Here is a 19,081-nt window from a genome sequence, read left to right on the forward strand (position 1 = left end):
AAAAGGAAATGGAGGGTGGGAGTGTGCTAGTGAGGGCTCTACTTCATCAGATATACGAGGAATCCTTCCATCTTGTTTCCTGTGAGTCAGAGAGGATGGAGGGGTAGGGGGGGAGAGAGAGAGAGAGAGAGAGAGAGAGAGGGAGGTTATGGCCAGCTTGATCTCAGTTTCACACTTAAGCAATAAGAGCACAGGAAAATGTATGTAACAGTGACCCTTTTGACTCATCGTAGAGGATCATTCAACTCTTACTACAATAAAAACGTTGCAATTATTACACCACTGTGCTGAGGGTATTTCTTTACTCACGAGTAATACAAAAACATTCTGCCCTTTTGGTTTGTGTATAGCTTGCCTGAAGCCTTTGCCCTCACACCAGCTTGGTTGAAGGCGATGAGATGAGTGAGATTAGAGGCGAGATTGTGAAACATTAGAGTTCAGGAGAACTGCACAGACGGAGAGGAAAGTGAAAAATTGACACAAAGCAGAAAAAGAAAGGACCCTCACCTTAATCTCTTCACCAGCTGCCCTCACCTATCTTTCTCTGTTCCCCCTCGGCCCCATCCTTCTCTGTGTGATTGGAGTGAATTACCAGCCTGGCCTGGATTCCGGTCACAGCATATTACTTCACACTTTGTCTCACACAACAAGTTAGTTGCTAGAACTGGCAACCCGTCTGTGCATGCAGCCGGTTAACAAACCTGCAGCAGAGGGCATTTCTAAACATTGCTTAGGAGCACAAGACTCAGAACAATAGCACAATCTGATTTCTCGGTGAGAATGGAGTGAGAATTGGTGGAGACTCACACGCTCACAGTATGTCCCCTTATTCTGCCATCTTAGCACACACCACATCGGTTTGTGATGTGTTGACATAAGATCATTTACAGAGTGTTCTTTCTTCTGCAGACAGTCCATTATAGATTTTCCCGCTCCCCCATATCTGAAAATGCTGCGCCTTTAACAACTGGGGAGAATCTCTGAGTAAACAGAGCTGCACTTTTATGACAACAGACTGCTGACCTGGACTTCAGGTTAAGCAATCTATTTGTAAAATAGCAGCAACACTGTTCTGTGTTGCCTCTGATGTCTGCACATATAAGGGCTATTCTTTTAAATTCATGTTTCTTTCATCATGTTTTACCCTTTGTACAGTAGGTGTAAGTCACCTGCCCATTGCTTCAACCTCCTATGTGGGACTACCATATATCCAAATAAGAAAGGCAAAGCACAAAAGAGCAAATCAATCATTGATTTAGGAAAACTCCACAGACAGAAAGATGCCACAATACAGCCTGCCACTTTAACTACCGATCGCACACTTGGTGGCCCTCATAATGAAAATCTTTTTGTAGTAGGTGTGTGTGTGTGTGTGTGTGTGTGTGTGTGTGTGTGTGTGTGTGTGTGTGTGTGTGTGTGTGTGTGTGTGTGTGTGTGTGTATGTGTGTGTGTCCCTGCATTCATTTACAAGGCAGATAATATATCTGGTGAAAGGGTAAATGCTAAGTTTGACTCAGGGAGAGATTTCAGGCTGGCATATTCTGACAATCACAGTAAGCACACCTTATCAAATACCACCATCCTGATATATGACACTGCATGATATGGATTTAGGAAAGTTGCAAAATAGAGAGCATTATTCAGTATTTCACCATCCGCTGTGAAGGCATTGAGGTGCACTAGTACAGTAAATAAATGATTAGCATTCAAAGACAAAATATGAACTGTACTGTACAGCCTTTTTTTTTTTTTTTCATGGAAATCTGTAATTCTTTAAAGATTATGTTGGTTCATGAATCCTGTTCAACAGAACCCTGGCACAAATCCTGTTGTATATACCTACTCCATCAGTGAACATTTTAAACAGTCCATTGTGATTACATATCCATAAAGTCATTTTGGAATCACTTGTTTCCATTGCACTGGGGCCAGAGTGCATCCTAATTGGACAATGGCCATTATTAATTCCAATGTTATAATTTATGGTCGAGGCAGATGGCAGCCCACCTAGAGCCTGATTCTGTTTGAGTTTTTTTTTCCTTGCACACCCGTGTGGTTTGCAAATGGGGGAATGTTGGGTCCATAGACTGTATACAATATGGACGTAGTCTCTGTGATGTCACCCATCTGAAGAGCCGAAATATAGCACTAAGTGGGCGGCTTCCAGTGCATCCAGCTGTAGAGGTGGAACATGGATGGAGCTAAGGCGGGCCGAATGACACCTACAGTCTATGCTCGCCTACTGTGACGGCAGCCTACCTGTCACTCAAAGCTGAACACCCTTAATTATGTATAATTGTAAGCCTTAATACAATCTAAACAGGTGAGTTATCAAAAAATTCTCCCCTGTACAGTTGTCAAGAAGGGTGAACTTAGCTTTAAAGACCAAAACTGTTTTTTGTACCCAGCTGTAACATGTTTAATTCTGCTTCTTGGGCATTTTAACATGGGGGCCTATGAAGATTTACTTGCTTTTGGAGCCAGCCTCAAGTGGCCACGCAATGAACTGCAGTTTTTAGTAGTTCCATGTTGGCTTCAATTTTCATTAACCAGAGGTTGCCACTTGGTTGGTTCTCTGTTAGTCTATATCCTTCACGTTCCACATCCGGGATTGCTCTGGTGCTACAGGAAATTCCGCCGGATGCATGTATTTTCCGTGTCTTTCTGCTTTCTTTGTGTTGCAATTTTAAATTTGATGGATTTATGAGGACTCTGGTTAACTGCTCCTACAATCTCTGCAGGGTAAATTGAGACAGCTAGCTAGACTATCTATCCAATCTGAGTTTTCTCTCGCACAACTATTTTGCAGCGGTTCTGTGCGGAGTTTAGCATTCTGGTTTGATGATTGTGATTGGTTTAAAGAAATGCCAATAAAAACCAAATGCTATGTGGAGTAGCCAGACCTCCTTTAGCACGCTTTGGAGGAGGGTCTGGCAAAGCAAGACTACGTCTATGTAAATTAAAGAGTATGGTCTAGACCAGCTCTATATGAAAAGTGTCATCAGATAACTCCTGTTGGGATTTGGTGCTTTATAAATAAAACTGACTTGACTTACATTAAGGACAATTCCGGCGCAAAACGAACCTAAGGGTTACTAACAGATGTGATCACTCTCTGCGACATGTTTTCATGCTAATCGAATGTGTTTGTAGCTTGAAAGAAGCTAGTGCGGACTGCTGATTAGCTAATATTTGGGGCACAGGGAAAGTAAAAACAAATCGCTATTTATTCCACTAAAAAGGCTCAAAATATCAGCAAACTTCAACGGTAGCATAATGAGGGTCCCTAAATGTTAACCAAAGCATTGAGAACTTTGTAAGTGTACAGACAGTTTAATGAACGAAGAGCTGCGGGAGCTAAGTGAAAGGGCTACGAGAGAGAGAGCTACCGCAACACAGCCTCGTACTTTGGGAAACTGGTGGTGTACCTGCGGGCATTGTGAAGCTATGGCAACAGGAGTGTCTGTATTGGGTGGGACCTGTTGCGTCGCGACACCCAAGAGACGCAGTGTTTTTAACAGTCTAAAGATTTCCCCTCTCTGATAAACAGGGCTGTACTTGAAAGTTTTTTCCATGACCCGAAAATAAATTGGAGACAGCGACCCAGACCGGAGGGACCAGATGGACAGTTATCCACTGAGTAAGTAGCTACACTAGACAAGTTATGTTTTACATCGGTGCAATTATTTCAGATATATTGAGCAAATTGCTTTTGATTTTAGTTTGCATCGCCAGCTGTAAGTCATGACTGGTTTTCAAGATGGCGGCCGCATGTAAACATGAACGTGAGTGTCTTTTCAATAAACTGTCTGTACACTTACAAAGTTCTCAATGCTTCGGTTAACATTTAGGGACCCTCATTATGCTACCGTTGAGGTTTGGTGATATTTTGAGCCTTTTTAGTGGTACAAAATAGCGATCTGTTTTTACTTTTCCTGTGTCCCGAATACTAGCGTTGTAAGCTAATCGGTGGTCCACGCTAGCTTCTTTCAAGCTACAAACACATTTGATTAGCATGAAAACATGTCCCAGAGAACGATGGAGTGGGTACACATGTGTTTGTAACCCCTAGGTTCATTTTGCGCCGGAATAGTCCTTAAATAATGCAACTATGCAATAGACAAATCAAAATGTCTGCAATTAGAAAGCCCTTTTGTGTTAATAATCTTATGTATATTACAGCAAAATCACACATTTCATCTAGGAGACCTAGAGACATATAAAAAGTGCACTCTTTTATTAAGATGAATTAAACAATGGTGTGTCCTAATGAGCTTTGGACCAGTGGTGACTGGCAAAGGTCAAGCCCGTGCACAGCAGCAGCCAGGTGGCTGGGTGGCTGGGTCACTGTATCACGTCAGCGGGATGATTGGCACACTGGAGGCACATCCCAAGCAACCTAGCCAGCTTAAACAATCAGTTCACTGCCTTTTGCCAAGCTGCACACACATGATCCCAGGTGAAAGGTCCAAAACACAATGCTCATGCCAATGTTAATTACTAAAAAGATCCTTGATCAATGGGCAGAGTGTGCGGTCACTACCACAAACATTTTTCTAACATTCATCTTGCAGCACCTCTTGCTCTGTGGTATAGACACACAGTGCACAAAGCTCCTTTTGTCTCCATATTCAAGTTGAATTCTTGTTAAAGCTTATACCGTTGTGTAAATGTGTTACTTAGCAACATTATATATCCCATGGATCAATGAAAGATTTTCCATTTGAAAAACAAACCCAAAACCTATCAAATAATATCATTTGATCCTTTGCTGAGGGATACATTGTCTATTACACTGATGAAAGATATAATCTCACTGGTGCGCGATCACGTAAGGCTTGTATCATGTGGACGCGCTGACAGTTTTGTTGTTATTACTTAGAATTCCACATGGGGCGACAGAAACTACGCACTATAGCTTAAAAACAACATATGCTACAGTTTTAACATGAAGCCCCAGAGTAAAAATTAATGAATGGCTAACTTAGATACTGGTATTCACTTTCAAACCATTCACACTCTGGATTACAATGCTCTTAATTATAGAATAATAGGTTTTTTATATTAATTTCTGGCAGAAGAAAGTTTCTAAAATAGACACAAAGCAGTCTGAAACTTAAAACACCAATTATTCCTGTGTGTTGCCAGTAGCTGCCTCGACTGACTGCTGGTCATGAGCCCTGATAAGACTTCCCTCTTTCTGTAGTTCGATCATGGCTCAGGCTTGAGGAGCACCTGCTAATACAAATGAGCTGGACTACACTAAATGCTCTGCAAACTGAATTTAAAAAATACATTTGAGTAGGATGGGTCTGTTTTGGGTTGCTGTAGTTACAGAGAGCCACAGAGAGGGTCAGGGTCAGTCAGATACAGCAAAACAGTTGAACCATTATTTGTGTATGTTAAGGATTAATGTATCAATTACATAATAAAATGTGTGTTTCCTCGAGAGGGGTAACCTTTGAAATGAAGACCAAAGCTTCAGTCCAAACCATAAGTGACATATTTGTCTAAAACAATTACTATTATTAGTTCACTCAAAAAACAAACAAAAACAACAGCAACAGATGGTGTGCCGTGTGGTATTCACTGTATATTGTGACAATTCATGCTTAGTCATTAGCAGTTATCATTAGCATGCTGTTGGACACAGTAAAAGTAGTTTTATTTAAAAAAGAAAAAAGTGTTGCTGTGTTTCTGCCATCCAATAACGAGTTCATTGTAATGTTTAATAAATGAGTAAGATGATTATAATGTAAAATCTTTGATGACAATTATTGCATTGACGTTGCACCACTCAAGGAAGTGTACAGATAATTTGTCATTGTCAGTTTATCAGTTGTGCTAAGCCCCCACAAACTCTAACCAGAATAACTGCAGTCATTACAGTTACAAAAAGATACGTCATGAAAGCAAATAATGCTTAAAGTTTATAGTAAAAAGACAAAGAATTACAAGGTTAATCTAAGGTTCACCGGCAGAAATCTACGATAGTACATATTGCTGATCCCAGACTAAATACTGGCTGAAAATGACTACTGAATGTCTGCTAGCTCAACAGATGCATTTCTTTCTTTGGCAAACAAAAGATAGGCGCAGGCACTGCAGGAAGGGTCAGATATCATCGGATTGAGTGCTGCTTTGGTAGAGTAACCTTGTCTATTAATGGTAGAGTAATTGTCCGTTAAAGGGCTATAGCAGACAAGCCCTCCTCAGCAAGAAGACCGCGGGGCATCTTGCATTAATAAAGAGATCAGGAGTGCTATCCATTACTTTGCCACTATAACCCAAATAAGTAATGATTTTGGTGTATGTAACAAGAAGCAAAACAAACTTTGAACATTTCTGGTGGGTAATAGTAATGATCCAGTTGCTAGCTCTTTTTCAGTGAAACAGGGATTTATAGCTACTTCCAAAATAACTCCCTCTGATTTTACAAAACAACAAAAAAATAATATAGGAAAACTAGTGTAGTTCAGCATGCTTATCATGTCGTCAATCAATCCACCAGCTAAACCGCCAGTCAGGCAGCAGCAACATCAAGGTTAATCTGACGTCTTCTGTCTGTCTGAATCTGTCAACATGATTACAGCCTGTTGGCTCTGACTGCTCTTCAAAAAACTGAGCTGAAAAGAAGAAATGATTCTTGATTTGCTTACAACCAATTCGCTGGGTGTAAAGCTGTAAGTGTAGCAGCATACAGGGTCATCACCATTAGTCGATCCCTCTCTTGATGTCACCAAAAGAAAATATCTGGAGTTGCTCAAGCAAGAGTGAATTGGGGACACAAGCACAAACTTTGCAGACATTCTGGCACATTTTCTTCTTGGTAATTGTTGACGTAACAGTCAAATGAAGCTTGACTGAACTTGAAAAGCTCAACGCAACCTAGGAGACGAGAATCTTGTTTTTCTAAGTCATTTTCACTGGAGCAGCTCCAGGTTTTGCCTTTCAACGCCATTATAGGATTCAATTCTTGCTCTGGGCTTTAGTTCCTAGATTTATATATACTGAACAAATGTAATATTTAGATCATAATTTTGCTTTAAGAGTAATGTCTTGCTTGGCTGCATCTTTCCTTCTACCCACACACACACACACACACGCACACGCACACGCACACACACACACAGACACACACACACACACACACACACACACACACACACACACAAAAACCCGGAAGCTTTGCAGGTCCACTTAGTAGAGAGCAACTAATCTAATCAAGTACAGCAGCTAATGCACAATGCATCGTGTCTGTCCGTTTCGCTCTCTCATCTGTCTGTCTTGTAAGCTCTCTCAACGTATCTATCTTTCAACAGTTTCTCTCCCTACAAGCACAGTGCACTCCATCATCCCAGCCCATGCTTACCTGTCTGAAGTGCCTCACTTGCAACTCAGTCTCTTCTCCTCAAGAACTTGGTGCTCCTCTCCTCCCTAGCTCCGTGCGTCTGACTCAGTCTCTCTACGCTCCAACACCTGCTGTCGGGGATCAGCCTCTCTCCCGTCAGATGATACTGAGTAGCCCTCCTTCTATTCTCCCTTTCAGCCCTACCCTCCTCGTCTTACTCTCTCCCTCGCTTCCCCTTCCACACATCCGTGTATTTTCCTGACTGTGTTTATTCGGAGGCGAGCAGTAACGCTCCCTTCTCTCTATCTCCTGCTCTCTCTCTGCCGATGTCATCCCTTTGTTAGCTTTCCATTTTCATCTCCACCTCCCCTCTATTCTCTTGATCTGAGAGCTTTCCATCCAAGCCGTGGGTGTTGCTTTGCTTTGAATTTGCCTCACTGAGTCTGCTTGTTAAGAACAGATTATGCTTTTTCAGTAGGAAAAACTGCTGTGGCCGGATGTCGGCTCAAGAGCAAAGTTTTCCAAAAAAAAGGGACATTACCTCATCTAAAAAAGTGACATCAAATCGGTCTGTCCAAATATCTGCTTTGCTCCGACAGCTTCTTTCAACATCATAAAAACCCTTTTCAGAAATTAGCCTCACCATCCCATTGTCCATTTGACACATTAGTGGCAGACAGCTGAAAAGCTCTCAAACGCTGCAGATTTTGAAGCACACTCACACATAATGGAGAAAATCACTTACTCAGCCCACAGAGGAATAAGCACAGGTCAGTTTTGTCCAATGTATTACTGAGAAATCACATTTCCCTAATCCTCATGCATAAGACAGCACAAGGCATCACTACACATTATGCGCACAGTCACAAAAAAGTGGTCTCTTAAAAGGCATTCACTGGATTTTAATACCAGTCGCCTGTTCACGTACACCCCTCTGCACCAAACCATACAAACAAACAGTATCTACAAATAAGTGTTTCAATGATAAATCCCTTTATCATCCGAAAAGGTCCAACATAGAATGTATTTTGGAGCAGCTCACAGATACTCCTACCCTGAGTTCACAGGAGTTGATTTTTTCAGAATAAAACGATGATTCAGAATGTGTCACATACATTTACACAACTTTGTAACATTCATTCCACTTTTATACAGGTATGTTCCACGCATATAGTAATCCATGCAGGTGAAAACAAAAGCCAAAAAAGATCTCTATATACATATATATATATATACGTGATTCATGAAGAAAGCGAGGGGGGTTTGATCACGCACAACAAAACATGCAAGAATTAAATCCCCCTTCCAATACCATGGATATAGTGCCACTCGGCCAAATATGCTAAAACACGTATGCACTTCAACATCCAATGGAAAATAATCTCAAGATGAAATAGCACAACGCGGTGTCAACATAAAACACAGCGCTTTCAAGCCGGAGAGCAGAGTTCACTATATGTGGCGAAAACAAAATACTTTCACCCAGGAAATGCTCGTTCGTTCCTCGGGAATGACTTAATCCAAACCACAACCTTTTTTATATGTGTATATACAGTATATATATATATACACATTTTGTATAGTTTTGTCCCCACCAGGGATAAAAATAATTCAGCAGGGGCAGTGATATGTAGACCAGAAAGGGGGAAATCGCACCCTGTATATATATATAATAAACAATACATTCTTTTACCAAACGTATTACACCTTTTGGAAAACCAGAATCTTATGAACATCCTCCAGCGCATTTGCTCTGAGGCGTCACCTCTGAAAACAGATTTAGCTGCTTGCTAAGGTTACAGTTACAGTTCTACTAAGAGTACCGAGCTTCAGAAAATGTTGGCGGTAGAGCCAATCGATAAGCCAGGCTGCAGGCCCTGAAACAAACCCAGAAGGGGGATGTGAGCCAAGCCATTGGGCGGCCTGTTGGCTTGTCTACGCCCTCATGGGTGTATAATGTTTCAGGTAGCCCAGAGCTATCTTACGCACACACACTGAAAGGAACACAAAGCCTGTATTCTTTTCATTTACTGCTCAGGAAGTTCTGTGTTACAATGGATCACCGACAGTCCGTAGTGGTTTTCCAGTAGCAGTAGTAGGGTCCCAGGTAAGCTGCTCTTACACTCACTCGATAGTGTTACCCCAAGGAGGGCAAGAAATACCTGAACAAAGTTGAGCTCCAATGAATGAAGCATGCAGGTCAAGTACAATCGACTCCTCTCTGCCTGTTTGAAGCCTCTCAGTCTGTGGTGTGGAGCTGGAGATGAAAGAGGATCTTTGTTTTCACGCAGCAGAACAAATGAGAGTCAAATCAGGAGGAGACTCAGTAAACAAATTATCAGTATTTTATTTCAAGTGAGTCCATGGGAATTTAGAATTGTAAGGATAATCAGACAGTGTGCAATTACAAGAGCAATTGTATGTGGCTCATGCTGAGACTCTTCTGACTCTTACCTCCCTCCCCACATTTCTCATTTCATTAGTTTCATCCCCCTCTCTGTCTGTCTCTCATCGTGGCTGTCTGCTTCCCACTCTGTTCACAGTCCTCTCCTGAGGCAGCCGGACTAAATTTAACATTTACTCACCAACCTACTGCAGAGAATACTCTTGGAAAAAGAATAAGTAACACTTATAAATAATGTTGTCCTTGTAACACCCATCATATACGTGAGGACAACAAATCTTGCTTAAGTCTCGCTTCTTAACTGTAGTGTAGCTGCAGCCTTGAGTGACACTTAGGGTGTAGCTAAAATCTTTGTAAAACTGCCTCTGCAGCTCTAGTGAACTCTGCCAAAGGTCTAGCAGCTCTGTGGATGGATGAAACATTTCAAAGATTCAGGGAGATACAAAATAAAAAAAAATGACATGTTGTATATAACAACAGCTATGTATAGCAGAACACGTTAGTTTAGTTAGAGGAATCACTTTTGATTCCCTGCTGTCACAGTTTCCAAACGTGTGGGCAGGGAAGGTAGCAGGTAAGTACAATTACAAAGTGTATGAGAATCGTTGTGTCCTGGTTTGCCTTAAAAAGTGTCAGTCAAGCCTAAAATATAATTTTAAATAAGAAAAGGAACAACTTTTCCACTATGGTTAAGTTGAAAGACAGCTGGATCAGGCTGATACAAGAGCCAATCCCATTTTACATATCACTACAGTATTATCAAGTACTGTGTACATGTATCTGCTTGCATTTGAGTGCCATGGAGACAGGCTGCGTTCAGACCAAATCTGGCATTGTGGCAATTTGCGCACTCCTGTTTAACCAATCAATCATGTATAATAATCCTATTTAACCCCCCAAATGTAGCACAAGTAGCCTTTATATTTCACAATTATTGTTTTCTGTTCTTGTTGTATTGTTTACATGATCTCAACATTTCTAACCGCACTTAAAGGCACCTTCATTTCACAGCAGCTAGACAAGAAAAGATGGAAGGGCTGTGCTTTGTGCTGGAGCTTGTTTCAGGAAACAGTCAGCTGTTCCACAAGGACCTGGGGTCTCATTTATAAACGTGGCGTACGCACAAAACGGGGCTGAAAACGTACGTACCTTTGCCACATCCGACGCAAACGTTGTGATTTATAAAAAAACAAACTTGACGGGAGAATGTGCGGTCCTCCACGCAAACTCTGACCCATGCGTACGCACATTATGGAGACAAAATAGGAATTGGCGACGCAGTGTAAATAACTAAATATCTATCTTTAAAACTGTGCATATATCATCAAATGTCAAAGTCTGGAAATACAGCCGTTAAGCTCTCGTGCAATCGTTACGCTCTATGTCCTTGTTATCGGTCTAAAATTTAATACTGTTTATAACAAACCCTGCATGAAGAAAAGTGTGTTTGCCTATTACATTTCGATTTCAAATTGTATCTCGGGGTGGGGGATACCACTAGTTGTTGCTGTGATTTTAGCAAGGTGTTAACAATCACAAATTGTTGTAGACTAAACATATAAATACTGCGGTGAACCCGTGCGTAATGCTGCATGGCACTGCTGGCCCTGCAGGAGGACCGGAATGGAATAATCAAGAGAAAAAGAGTCTTCAGGGACCATGACGATGACTGGCTCATATTCCGATTTAAATTCCCATATGTAGCTGTAATAGTAATATAGCTGCGCTCTTGGATCTATGTACTGAATTGGGTCCAGTAGAGAGGGCAACGCGCCGGAACCGTGTATAATTCAATTGGCAGCAATTCCCGAGCGTCTGAGAGGATTTTTAAAGGTTTGTTTGTTTTCTCCGCCAGTCGTCATGATTCGGCATGTTTCGGTGTAACGAAGAACAACTGCCAGGGTCATTAACATACTGATCAGCATTCACGAGGTGCTTTACATTGACTATTTATGGTTAAAAATGGGCGTGTACATGGCGGGATAAGAGGCTGATCCACGTACGCACACTTGTAGTCAAGATGTGATTTATAAAGGGAACATTGCTTATAGGTGTGCGTACGCACGGTTTTATAAATCTGACTTTTTCCGGCGTACGCCAATTTGGGCTTTTGGGCGTACGTACACTTATAGTAAGGATCCTACGCACAGTTTTATAAATGAGACCCCTGGGCAGTTGAGGATAGGTGCTTCGGTTTAGCTTTTTTCTTGTTTTTTTGTCCCCCATCCCACAGCAGCTATAGAGGCAGTCCTAAACAGACTACCCCCATTCAAATGAATAAAACTGGGGGGTTTTCCGCAGCACCAAATTTAGTGTGAATTCTGCCTTATGCAGGCCAGTACTGAACACAAAAAAACAACCAGAGCTGCAGAAAGAGTAGGAAAATAAAAAAAACCTGTTTTCTTTTTGACCACCAGCAGCACAATGGAACTATATTTTTAAGAGTGGGTCCCCATTTTGTTGGTATCGTGCACAAGGATGCAAATATGAGTATGTATTTTGTGAATTTGACATCCTGCAGTCAATTTCACACTACTCTGCTGATGGACAAGTCCAACAAATTAGGCAATGTGTTAACAATGGTAGAGAAGAAGAAGAAAAAGAAGAAGAAGAAGAAGAAGAAGAAGAAGAAGAAGACTGCTAGCAAGCAAAATGGATGTAAACAATACAGGATTTGAAATAGCTAAAAAGAAAATGGCTTTGCAAATGTTTTATGAGGACAGACATTTTACTCACTTTGTAACACCTCAAGGATACACACAATGTGTTTTGGTGATTAACACTGAATGTGAACATAACTTTGGTATGTTTCCAAGAAAACTGGGCACCTTTAAACTAAGGCAGGAAAAGAGGAGCAAGATGACTTTCTATCAAAATGTAATTATTGCGTGTTTCCTTGGGATGCGAGGTGGGAATGGAAGCAGTTCTTCAACACAACAACAGTGTTGTTAGCAATCCCAGAACCCCGCTGACTCTCATAATTACCTTGCGTTTGGGCAGCCCTCTCTATTGATTTTGGCAGTGATAAACCTGAACCAAAACTGGGTGTGAAAGCACAGGACCGTCAGGGGGGCAGGTAGCATATGGAAGACAGGCCGGAGCTTATCCACAGTTCACTAACACAACAATTCCCTGATTTCCTGTCAGACTGCACTCAAGTGTTGTCTTTTGCACTTTACATTTGATGTCATTTATGTGTATCCACTAAATCCTAAGAACTACCTTAGTGTCTTTGTGAACAATATTGACTCCAGGGAACACCAAAGTAAACTTTATATTCAATCAATTTAATAACACAGAAACAACTCCTGTAATATCAAAATTTTTTACATATTTAATTTACCATTTTAAGTAATTTCTCAGTAGGTACATTAGACAGACATTCCCAAACATTTTTTTAAATAAAATTCTGAAAGTATTTTCCTATCCTAAATCTGCTGTGTTTCTGAGTGGCCCAGTAACTAATAAGGTGATTAAAGTGTTCATTACGTGGACATGCAGGGCAGTCAGCAGCTGCTCCACATGGGCACTGTGGCTGAGCACAAAAGGTTATTTCTATTACAGCCTTGATACTGCATAATGCCTTCATGGCTTCGTAGAAAATCAACAAAAAAACTGAACTAATTGCCACTTCTGACCACAAGAGTTTCTGAGCTGTGCTGAAAACCTCATCACCAAACATGTCTTCACCATTTTCCAGACAAAAGGATGTGCCACATTTCATCTGCAGTGACAACTTGTGCCTTAAAAATGAGCTTAGAAACTTGCAGTTGACAACATTGATTGAACATATTTATGTAATAAGAAGAATGATTTGACAGTTCTGAACAATGGTCATGAATGCCACAAAGCAAACCCTATATGTCTGGGCGAAACAATTGTACTGCAGCGTACGAGTCATTCATGAGTCTCCGGAATTGAGATGTAATAAAAGCTTGATTATATGTAGTTGACCTCCTGATAAAGATAAATGGCTACAACTGCAAGCAACATTGCACCCTAAATAAGTTGGAACTCTTCAATTAATTAGCTGATACTATATTAAGTGGAGAGGCTAATGAAGTGGGACTGGAAGTGGGACTGGGAGGACTATAGAGTAGGTGCCTGTGTGTGTTTTATCATTATAATCAGTGTTTGAAAAGTACCTTTCAACATTCAAACAGCAATAACACTTCTCTGTCAAAGTGTCTTAAAACTGAACATTATAATCTTCAAAAATATACAATTTAAAGTGTGGCAAGACGGTGGCGCTTACTTCAAAAAAGATCCTAAAAGGCATGGCTCTTTTCTCATCTACCACGGCAGCTGCAGTCTACCATGTATTTAACTGAACAGGTGCACTGAGTAACAGGCGAACCCCATCTGCTAAAATTACTTCCAACGTCACGGCGCTGCTCTCTGATTGTGCCCTCTGCACAACCTGTAAAAGCAGACCACATTGCAACTGCTTTAGGTCATAATGTTTTCCTGGACACACCTGTCTGGGTCGCAGCAGGGGTCTCCTTCCTGCCTGGTTTCAGATCACACAGTCAGTCCATCGACTAAAAAACAACAAAAAACCTTGGTGTTTTTTACTAGGGGTGGGGAAAAAAAATTGAAAATTCATGTATCGTTACTTTTTTGCGACAATTTTTAAAATGGATTCCTTTCCCTAGAATCAATGTTTTATTTATATTTTTTACCAATGATTCACCGGGGACTACATCATATCTGTTTTCTGACCAAAAGCAGAAAATCCATGTTATGTACTTCTTTACAAATGAAATAAATGTCTGACATGTATGTGCATTCTTCTTAGAAAACAATTCACTTTTAGAAATGTCTCATGATGTATTGTCTCCGGAAGTGTATTATTCAACTTTTGTTTTTGTTCAAAAAGGAAAAGAAAATCACAATACTCAATACTATTGAATCACAATACTTCTAGAAATCGCAATAAATGAAAATCACAATACAAATCGAATTGGCAGACAAAGCATATGGTCCTAGCCCTGTGATAAAACTAAGCCACTGTGGCTCTATGAAACAGTTCCACAGACTCGACCTGGGTTTAATGAGTGCTGTCGTCCCATCTATAATTGATGAAAAAAAAGCTTATAAAAGGATTTTGTTCTGTTATCACTCAAGCCTCAAGAGACAATTATCACATCTGTTTTATTATATAAGATATGAATAGTAAGATAAGAGGTTTCATAAAATTACTGCATATTTGGAAGTGGTATATTGCATCATGTTTTCAGTATAAAAGACTCTAGCTAAAGTGAAATATTGTAAAATTTGTGTTCATTTTTGCCACTATGAAAAGATTTTATTTAGGTTTATTGTTGATATTTCAGGCACTGGGACATAGACACACCTTCAGATGGTCCAGCCAAGTGCCAGTCTGGTGGGAAAAGACTAAGATCGCTTTCACACCTACAGTTTGGTAGCCTCGGTGTGATTCAGGGGTGAATTTGCAACATTGTTGCATTTTTTTATTTGGTTCGGTTAGCTTTCATACTGTCTAACGCACGAAACACTGTAAACAAATGTCGCGCTGTCAAAACTAATGGATAGAATATCAGTCTCAGTCTCACTGGTCTCAGAAATAATGGAGCAACACAACGAGCCAATGAGCTTACAAAGTTCCACATCTTCATTAATGAACTTTTGTACAAAGAGGAGTTGTGGAAATATTGACATAGAGGAATACACAATGGAAATAAATGGTGCCCATTTGCTAAAACTGAAGCCCCAGGATATCCTGGCAGCATGGTTATAATCTGTACTGCCAAGCTAATTCTGTCCAGGAATGGTTCAATGAACATTACAGTGAATTCAGTTTGATACAGCGGCCTGCTCAGCCATTAGATCTCAGTCCAATTGAACATCTGTGAGTTTGGAATTTATTTTTTGGGTGCAACCCAACATTAGGAAGGGTCCCCTAATATTTCATTAATGTTTTGCCTTAATGTCTAATGAGGCAAATGTAAACAGTAGGGCTGTCCCAAACGATAATTTTTTAAACGATTAATCTAGCTATTATTTTTTCCATTAGTCGACCAATCTAACGATTAATTTTTCGATTAGCGATTATTTTCCCATTGCTCAATTATTAACAATTTACACAACTAATTTCAATAAGGTTCAAATTTCAAATTTAGTAAAATTGTTTAGTAAAATTAATTTGTAGTGCAACCTTAAGCCAGATGTAGCCTATCAATCCAACCACAAAATAAAGTCACTTTCAGGAGGAATAGAAAAATAAAAACTTTAAGTAAACAGAGCAAGTGCAAAAAGAGTAGTGTATGAGAGATTAACCTGTATTTGCTTTTTTTAACAGTAGGTAAAATAATGAATAAGCTCTTGTTTAACATCCAAGCTCTTCTCCCTTTAATTTAACTTTAATTATTTGTATCTAAAGGCTGGTTAAGCACTGTAGGGAGGAGAAGTTGGACAGTTTTTTTTTGTCTCGTTCCAGTGATTGGCACATCTTGGTGATGGCGTCGGATATGCGTTATCATGTTAAGGTGTAGACACATATAGCCGACGGCCGACCGTTGACAGAAAACCCCGTCGATATGATCAGTCGCATCCCCGAGGTCCAAAAACCTGCCACAGAACACACCAAAAAGACGAGAGGAGACGAGACATAATACATCTCTATAACAGCAAGTGGCACTAATCTGTAATGTCGCCCAAGAAATGAAAACCGGCAGCTGATTGGACAAACGCGTCACACTGGTTTGTTTTCTCCGGAAATTCAGACCTGGACTGTCATGGCGGCCGTTCAGAATACGATCTCATATTGTAAAGCAAGGCAAGGCAAGGCAGCTTTATTTGTATAGCACATTTCAGCAACAAGGCAATTCAAAGTGCTTTACATGAAACATGAAACATTAAAAACAGTTAGAAAACAATTAAAAACAATTTCAAAGCATTAAAACAATTAACAACAATTTAAGATCATTAAAAGACAAGAATAAAATGTACAGTGCAGTATAAGAATTTTAAAGAAAGAGCAGTTAAAAATAGGTTATTTAAAGAAAGGCAACATTAAAAAGATATGTCTTCAGCCTGGATTTAAAAGAACTGAGAGTTGCAGCGGACCTGCAGTTTTCTGGGAGTTTGTTCCAGATATGTGGAGCATAAAAACTGAACGCTGCTTCCCCCTGTTTAGTTCTGACTCTGGGAACAACAAGTAGACCTGTCCCAGACGACCTGAGAGGTCTGGGTAGGTCATAGTGTAGTAGCAGATCAGAAATGTATTTTGGCCCTAAACCATTTAGTGATTTGTAAACCAGCAAAAGTATTTTAAAATCAATTCTTTGAGGCACTGGAAGCCAGTGTAAAGACTTCAGTACTAGAGTGATGTGATCCACTTTCTTGGTTTTAGTGAGGACTCGAGCAGCAGCGTTCTGAATCAGCTGCAGTTGTCTGATTGATTTTTTAGGGAGATTTGTAAAGACACCGTTACAGTAGTCAAGTCTACTGAAGATAAAAGCATGGACAAGTTTTTCCAAATCCTGCTGAGACATAAGTCCTTTAACCCTTGATATATTCTTAAGGTGATAATAGGCTGATTTTGTAATTGTCTTAATGTGACTTTTAAAATTCAGGTCTGAGTCCATGACTACACCAAGATTTCTGGCTTTGTCTGTTGTTTTTAACATTGTCGTTTGAAGCTGAGTGCTGACCTTTAATTGTTCCTCTTTTGCTCCAAAAACAACCACCTCAGTTTTTTCTTCATTTAATTTAAGAAAGTTATGGCACATCCAGTTGTTAATTTGTTCAATGCACATATTCAGTTGTTGTATTGGGCTATAATTCCCTGGCGATAAGGTTATGTAAATTTGTGTGTCATCCGCATAACTATGGTAACTTATTTAGTTGTTTTCCATAATCTGAGCCAGTGGAAGCATGTAGATGTTGAACAGAAGAGGCCCCAGAAATGAGCCTTGGGGAACTCCGCATGTCATATTTGTATGCTCAGATGTATAATTACCTATAGACACAAAGTAGTCCCTATTCTTTAAATAGGATTCAAACCACTTTAGTACTGAGCCAGAAAGACCAACCCAGTTTTCCAATTGGTCAAGTAATATGTTGTGGTCGACTGTATCAAAAGCAGCACTGAGATCACGTAATACTAAGACTGAAATTTTGCCACTATCTGTGTTCAAGTGGATGTCATTAAAGACTTTGACAAGAGCTGTCTCAGTGCTGTGGTGTGGTCGAAAACCTGACTGGAAGGCATCAAAACTATTGTTGAGTGATAAGAAAAGGTTGAGTTGTTGAAAAACCGCTTTTTCTATGATTTTGCTTAAAAATGGAAGGTTTGATATCGGCCTATAGTTGCTCATTAGTGACGTGTCTAGATTGTTCTTTTTTAGGAGTGGCTTGATGACTGCAGTTTTTGTACTAAAACATTTTAAGCGAGAAATAGGCCATGCAGTTGCTGAATCTGTCTTAATTTCAGCTCAACAAAGGTCAGTTTAAAAGATTTTCATCAGATTTTGAGAGACTGTAGTCTCCTCATTCCGTTCGTCATTTCCGGGTGAGTCCCGACAGCCCTGCCGCCGACCGAACATGTCAGGTCGGCCAAAATGAACGCCGACAGCCCCCCAGACGGACGACGGCACGGGACACACCGAACAGATTTGAGTCACTGACCTCGCCAGACTGCCCCATGGCCGATAATCGGCCTGATGTGTCCCGGCCCTTAGATGTATTTCCACTCACATACGCAACGACTGCTGAACAACGCCGACACGCAGTCCTCATCTTATCCACCACTCTCTCGTCTGTAGCCTACTACTGGGGAACTGACCCGAAGACTGACGTTTTCGAGGCGGGGACGGCACCAGGCGGGAGGGCAAGGCTGCACCCATACAGTCTCAAAGTTTTCCCAAACTTGCGATCTTAAATAGGCCAGCGGGTCCTCTAACTCTTGTGGGTCGCCACTCGCCATGCTCGTTCTTTCGTGCCGCTATCTCTGACTCGCTCACTGGACCGTAGACCTGACAAAAGACTGCATGTAGCTGGAGCTCGGCTAGCTTCAGAGCTAAGGCAGGACTACAGATTAAGTGTCCCTAGAATCCGCATATCTAACAGTAGTTCCGCATTACATTATTTCCGCATTACATTAATTAATTTGCACCTTATTAGAAATTCTTTGTTTGCACGCAAGTTTTATTTATTTATTTTATTTAGCGACACATCGATGCAAATTATTTGTGTCGACGCATTTACGCAATGGACGACGTCGAATCGTCCCAGCCCTAGTAAACAGCTTGTTTATCACCATGACAGTCAAGCCATGCCCTCGCTGAGCACAACCCTTGATC

General features: G+C 40.6%; 1 long non-coding RNA gene across 1 annotated transcript in view; it reads right to left on the reverse strand.

Moving 5' to 3' along the window:
* LOC114553649 (uncharacterized) overlaps window positions 1-19,081 on the reverse strand; it is a 71,043-nt gene continuing 51,962 nt past the window's right edge. Inside the window, exon 4 of the long non-coding RNA XR_003692362.1 lies at window positions 1-79. This is a non-coding gene — a long non-coding RNA (uncharacterized LOC114553649). The remainder of the gene's footprint in view (window positions 80-19,081) is intronic.

The sequence above is a fragment of the Perca flavescens genome, chromosome 4 (genome assembly GCF_004354835.1).
Source record: "Perca flavescens isolate YP-PL-M2 chromosome 4, PFLA_1.0, whole genome shotgun sequence".
Taxonomy (NCBI): domain Eukaryota; kingdom Metazoa; phylum Chordata; class Actinopteri; order Perciformes; family Percidae; genus Perca; species Perca flavescens.